The following is a 6,904-nucleotide window of genomic DNA, read 5'->3' on the forward strand; positions in this document are numbered from 1 at the left end:
CCGAATGCTTGCTTAAAGAGCTCGAATGATTTAGGGCTATAATTACGGCAAGATCCCTCATAAACTGAAAAATGTTTTAGTGAGTGGATAGTATAGAAGATAGAGGTGACGCAAATCAAAGAGAGAGGCTTCACCGAAACATTTTCATTTGCAAGTAAAGATAAAGGCAATTTAAAAGGCTTTCAAGCAATCTTTGAAACATGACTATCTAAGCGATGTTTTCTTCAAGAACATTTAGTGATTTTACGGCGATTAACCCACTAAGATTTACCTCTGTTCAATTTTAAATGGCAAAGAAAGTCATTATAAGTAAATTCAAATATATGTTTGAAGTTGCGAGAGTCTGCTCGTTTCTTTGCTGCATCTGCGTGTACAAAGTTGTCTTTTTTCCACGGAAAGACTGAAGTCAAATGAGACACTTTATTCAGACACAAGGGAATTTAATGCTGCGTTTACTCATGCCACTGACATCCTTCGGCTTCTGTTGTGCAATTTATTACAGAAATGTCCAAGTGCAAATTAATTGCAAAGACTTAACGAAAGTTTATTTAGTAGTAGGTCTTAGAGACTAGAAAAAAATCGCGTTTTACAACGTGCAAATTTTTTTGAAGAACTCAGGTAGTAAATTTGATCGATTCTAATTGTGAACAAGTACCTCACGATTTTACTTTCTGAGTTACTTTTTGAGAAGGTTTATTAGTTCGTGGTTTTCAAGCCGCGTGTTAACCCTTTTAATAACACACAATTTTTATAGGAAAGCAGAGAGAAAGAGAGAGAAAGAGAGAGAGAGAGAGAGAGGAGGGGAGGAAAATACTGAGGGAGTTGAATTGATGTGGGTATTTGCTACGATAAGTGAGTATGACTACCGTAGCAAATACCCACAGGTAAGTACTGTATTTGCTACGTAGGTTAGTATTTGCTACCGTAGCAAATACTTAGGTTAGTATTATGTCATGCAACAATAAATCTCATTTAAGCCTTTTTCATCACATCAATTAGACTAGTTTTTGGAGGCCCAGTCTGTTACCGATCTACAAAGTGGTAATGGTATCGATTTTAGATTCTGTATAGAAATTGGAACCGAATAATTTTATATATATCGTAAGAAACTTGAAGATATGAAGATAAGCGAGTTTCAGGAGGCTGTCTATTATCCTGGAACAGTTGAAGACCCAGCACGATACAGGGTACTGGTAAGTGATCATAAAACGGCTGGAGTGTATGGCACAGCAGTCGTCTGGCTCTACGATGATCGATGACTTGTACAAGCTAATAGAGATGTACCTAAGAACTGTACGAAGCCAAATTACTACCTTGGATCCGAAGGTCGATTAGGTATTCGTGTCTAGTATTGGCATACCCTTAACGTTGTCTACTGAACTACTTCTGTTTACAGAACTTGCCAGCGAGAAGGTATAGCGACAATAGGAAGGATATACACAACAATAGTCAAGAAAACCCTCGTTACTGAAAAGCACGCACGTATGCCTGACGTCGTCTCAAAGCTCCGGCGAATAAGCGCGGAACAAAGAAAGGACATCCCACTTTCCAGTGAGAAGATGACAAGCACAGAGAAGGTTAGTGGCTTTCTTTCCTCGACAAGGTTCGCGGGTGATGTATCTGGTCCAGTCAACACCCCCATAAGCTAGGAGAGTGATGTATCTGGTCCAGTCAACGTCTCCACCCTACAATCTGATTCCTCACAATTTTGGAGGAAGTTTACCGACGAGCAAAACGGTCATTTACTCAGCCTAACTAAAGACCTGGTGGAAAATGACTGTGAAGAGGGAAATCGTCTGGGAAAGAGTGTCAATGATTCAAGATCACAGGAACTTGGGCTTATAACTGGCAAAGAGGACGAAGAAGAATTAAAGAAATGCAAACAACGATTAACTGACGAGGTGCGTCATGAAATGTGTCGCGCAAGGCAAGGCACCCGGAAAAGGAAGTGACGCTATAAGAGACATTGCCTCTGTCCCTTCTTAGACACCAATTGAGAACGTTTAAAATGAAGGCGCTCAAATGGAAGTGGAATTTAATGTAGAGGCCTGGAGTTAGTAGCAGGTTGGTAGATAGTTGAGTTAAATTAATCTTAGACATTAACGCCTCTTTCAAAGGAGTAAAACAAGTGCTTACCAAAACCGTACCAACCGCACGCAAAGCAATGTACTTCTAGTGAAGCAAGCCCAAGGAACCTTAGATACACAGGCGTTAGCGCTGTTAAATAAGAGACAAAAAAATACATCTAGCCAATAGAACGTGGCACCGATAGCTTTTTGAAGCGGAAGCACTGAACTGCGTGTGAACAACCGTGACGCAAACAAAAGCACAAGCGCAACAGAGTAAAAAACTTTCCATTCCTTGTGTTTTCATTTGGCATTTACATTAGTTGGTTGTTTCTGCGCTTGCATTTGCTCTTTTGCTTGGTTTACACTTCTGAACTTCGCTAAACAGTGACAATGACGACCAATTCTCATCGATTTCTTGAAGCATTTAGGTTGGAAGAAGTTCCTATTACAAAGCGCGAAGTTTTCCCCGAGGAAAAAAATGGCCGAAAGCATTAAGGAAGGAATTTAACGAGGCAAATTCAGATTCCATATATTCAAAATATTTAAAACTGGAAGGCAAAAACAAATAGCAAATACTGACTCGAGAATCTAAAGAGGGAGAGAGAGAGAAGAGAGAGGGAAGAGAATTTATAAATTATTTATCGGCTAAATGTCGTGACCGAAATATTTGCTAACAAATGTTGCTAGGCGCACAAAGCGAATCGACACGCAATGGATCGGATATCGCCTACTGTGAGGGGGCCGGATGGGAGAATACTGCCCACTCTCAGTACCAATCAGATAGCAGGATTTGTAGAACGCCGCCCGCTCAAGCACCGAGAAAAAAAATGACATTCGATCTAACGCGTTAGCTTTATGTGCACTCTAATGTTATGTCTATTGCTTTTTGTCATCCGGATCCGCCCTTAGTCTTGCTACTGAGATTATTACACCTATTTGAAAGTTGTTTCACTATTTGAAGACTAGAACTAAAATTATTTTAAATCACCTACATCGTATCAGCATTTATTTACGTTAACTTAGCAAAGCAATAATCTGAGAATACACTCAATTAGTAAAATGTTGGCATCAAACGTGCAGCTTAACTCGACCATCATTCAGGTGATTCATTATCAAACTCACCGATCCATATACCAAGAAAGATAATTTTTTCGATATGTTTACTAAATCAGTTCATCTCAAAACAAGAGGTTGTCACATATATTTAATACTTATTGAAATTCTACAAATTTTACGCACTTGTTAGCTATTCATTTACTGACAATGCCTTTAAATTTTCACGGAACGTCAGCTTTGAAACTCTCTATGATGGCTAATTTACGTTAAAAACTCTGTTGATAATTCTAAATTACCCTAATTTCCAACAGTTTCTTAGAGAGGCATTGTGATAACTCGCCTGTCACAATGTTGTAATCCTTTAACAGACGATAAAGAGAGGGTTTAAAAGTTTTTCTTTTAAAATGGTGTCTACGACAACACCAATCTTTTCAATCTGTTCACGAATTCCCTACACATCACCCTAGAAAAACTGTGGAAGCTACCGGGAGCCACACTCATGTCCAGAGTCAAGAGAACCTCTCTTGACAGGGTACATAATTACGTGTACATTTTGAATGGGTTAGCACACACGCATCTCAGCAGTGATCATCAAAGCAAATTATTGTGATACTGTATTTTTTTTCCTGTGGATGTCTCATCACAACTGAACCCTCTAGTTAACCCATTCACAAACTACCAATGATGTACACTGTTAGATTACCTCCTCACTGCACTTTTCATTTATTAATTTCGGTGGTATATCAGTATTCCTGCTGCAAATTCTCATCTGTCACATTTTCATTTCTTGTGAGCTTCTGTGAACAGTTTGAAATTGTATGGAGAAGTCACATATCAATCACTCAGGGAGTAAATGAGTTAACAAAAGGAAACAGAGCATTGTGCATTCTATAACACTGTGCTCAAAAATTGTTAATGATTTTTGTTGATTACATTAAGAATTTTGTTCCATGATTTGACTTCTACACCCTGGCACTTTGAGGAAAGCCCAATTTTTTAAATACCTATTAAGGACAGCACAAACAATTCCATCATGAAGCCCTTACAGACAAAAGCAAGTTAACAGTTACAAATGATAAAAGGAATCAATGGCTACCAAGACTATTGCTGGTCAAAGAAATTGATTAACTCTTTATTAATCATTCATTTTTCAAAGCAAATAACAGCATACAATTGAGTTGGTGTCAAGATAAAGGTTTCAACCACATGTAAATCAAACTCTTTTTGAATTCACAATGATGTTCATGAGGATGCCTCAGTTCCGAGAACAAAAAGGCCACAATGATTTATAAAGGATTATTAAATAACACCATATGCAAAAGGGGAATAGAATTCTGTTTCTTCAAATCCTTATTGTCTTTGGAAAGGTAAAGTGATGCATACATGCACCAGCAGCTTTTGAAGTAACAAAAGTAGATTCAAGTTGTTTCTTTGAGTCTGAAGCTCATAAGGAAGTGAACTGAGATACCCTAGGCATATTTATGTTTAGTGAAATCACTCATTGAACTTTGTAACCATCTGTTGGACAAAATTACCAAGCACCCTCATTAACATCATTATCATTATTAATATTATTCATTAAGAAAAAACTCCTATTAAATGATCAAGAGAAACATATATTGGTTTGATTGTAACTTCTTGCTGAACATATACATACAGAATACAAAAATAATAATAAGTTCAAACTGAGCACTAATTCTCAAACTGACAGACTCAAATTTTTTCTGATCTTTTAAGTTAAACAAAGAGAAAAAAAATGATATAATTATGTATTTGAACCAATTTAAAAAAAAGGTGAAAAATTTGAATAAGTTTCTATTTGGATTTGCTTAGGGTGAAAACATCTTTAACACCATTATTTTTTATTTAGACTGATATTAGGATACAAATATAAGCCTCCACTGTCATTTCCAATGACTAAAGACAGCCATTGTGTTTGTTATTCCAACAACTTATTGCATTGGACACCTTCTTATTTTGAATTGAATTACAATGAAGCCATTAACTAAAGTTAGTATGTGTTGTGACGAACGTTCAGCAAGCGAACTGAACTGAAATGAACTGAACTGTTTTGTTTTGTGTGATTATTTACTATCGTTTAAATTCTATTATCGTTTCATTGTTCATTCTTTTAATCATTTATCAGAGCGTATTTGATCGTGTTATTAGCCGCCTATCACGTTTAAAGCCTGTTGCTTACATAATCTCGGTAGTATCACATATCGGAGTGTCGGAGTAAATTGTCGGAGTATATCCATCTAGAGTTTTCTATCGGAGTTATTGGAGTTTTCGGAGTAACTGGAGTCACTTTCCCACGGAGTTTCTTTTACCCTTTTTACGCAGGATCAAACGTGAGTTTCCTTTGTAAATTTAATCGCCTTTTTTTTATCGTTACATTCATTTGTAATTTCCATAGAATCATTTCTGATTACGCAATCATAAATTTCCTTTTAGTTTTCACCGCATTGTAACACGTTGTACTCAATAAAAACTGGAATGAGACGGATGTGTATATGTGGTTGACACTCAACGTAATCCCAACGCTTGGGTACGCGACATGTGTGAAAGTTGAATATCAGTTGTGAGTTATATTTTTACCCCAGTCTTGGATTGCTTATCAATAAATCACAACCTGTCAGTCATTTTACTCCATTAAATAAAATCCTTCATGACAGGAATAAAGAACATTCACTGCCAGAAAAAAAAATTAATGGAATACAATTGTTTTAATTTACAAAAAAAAGAAGCTTTCTGCCTTTTAGTTATATTATGTTAGTAATGTAAAACATGCCCTCTGAATCATGCATGATTAGATTTATTTTAGATTTAAAGGGAAAAACCAATGGTTTGCATAATTTACCTTGATTTTTTTTCCATAACTGTTAGGACAATGCTACCAAAAACTGTAAATATAACAATTAGTAGTGTTCTTTGGTTTACTGTTTGGATAAAAGGGAATTAACACACAAGCTGACTAATAGAGGCAAGATGCAAATTAACCACTCAGCTATTGACACAATTCAACAAAATGCAACATAAGTCTTAGTCAGTCATTAAATCAGCTGGTTTACGTACATTGGCTAAATTTAGCTCCCAGCATACAATGCCAAGTCCACAAGTCAAAGAAAACTGTGAAATTGAATGCTTTAAAAGATGCATGTAGGTGGCAGTCATTTTGATGGTCTTGACAATACTAAATGTTGTTGCGGAGAAAACCAAACTTCTATTAACCAGGCTGTAAGATCATCATAGGAAGAATGTACGTGCAACATCCTAAATTCACAAACTTTGGAAAAAGTGTATTCTCTGCATGCACTTTACAAAGACAGTAATCTGTACTTCTCACCTGAGAGAAAGCATATGAACTGCCAGCTGACCAAAAGACCAATCTTAAGGTGTTTCATGCAGCAGCTAAATTATCATTGGTTTTAGCTCAGTTTCCTACACTGATCCAGAACTTTTTCTCCCATCCTGCTTTCTTGCTTCAGACAACAGATGGGACTGATAAAACACTCAAGTCATCATGGTATGATCCAAAACATTTTCTCTTCTCCTTTTACTTCAAGAAAGTGACATAAATGATAGTCATGAGGTATTGACATTGAATAAATGTCTGTGAATCAGAATGGAGATCACCAACAATATTTGATGCATTTCAACAGAAAAGAGGATATTTGGGAAACCTTCAACACAGCCATCATTAACATGGTACAATTGTAACTAAAACAGTTATGCTTCAGAGGCCAAACAGGTTTATAGAAGAAACCCAAAGGAGGGTG

At 36.6% G+C, this 6,904-nt stretch overlaps 1 long non-coding RNA gene across 1 annotated transcript; it reads left to right on the plus strand.

Annotated features, from left to right (window-relative positions):
• The first annotated feature begins 5,146 nt into the window (after positions 1–5,146).
• Positions 5,147–5,629, plus strand: LOC149050750 (uncharacterized). Its single transcript, XR_016184425.1, has 2 exons — positions 5,147–5,476; positions 5,580–5,629. It is a non-coding gene; the product is annotated as an uncharacterized LOC149050750 (long non-coding RNA).
• Positions 5,630–6,904: the final 1,275 nt, after the last annotated feature.

The sequence above is a fragment of the Pocillopora damicornis genome, chromosome 2, assembly GCF_964200805.1.
Source record: "Pocillopora damicornis chromosome 2, jaPocDami1.2, whole genome shotgun sequence".
NCBI classification, from domain to species: Eukaryota; Metazoa; Cnidaria; class Anthozoa; order Scleractinia; family Pocilloporidae; genus Pocillopora; species Pocillopora damicornis.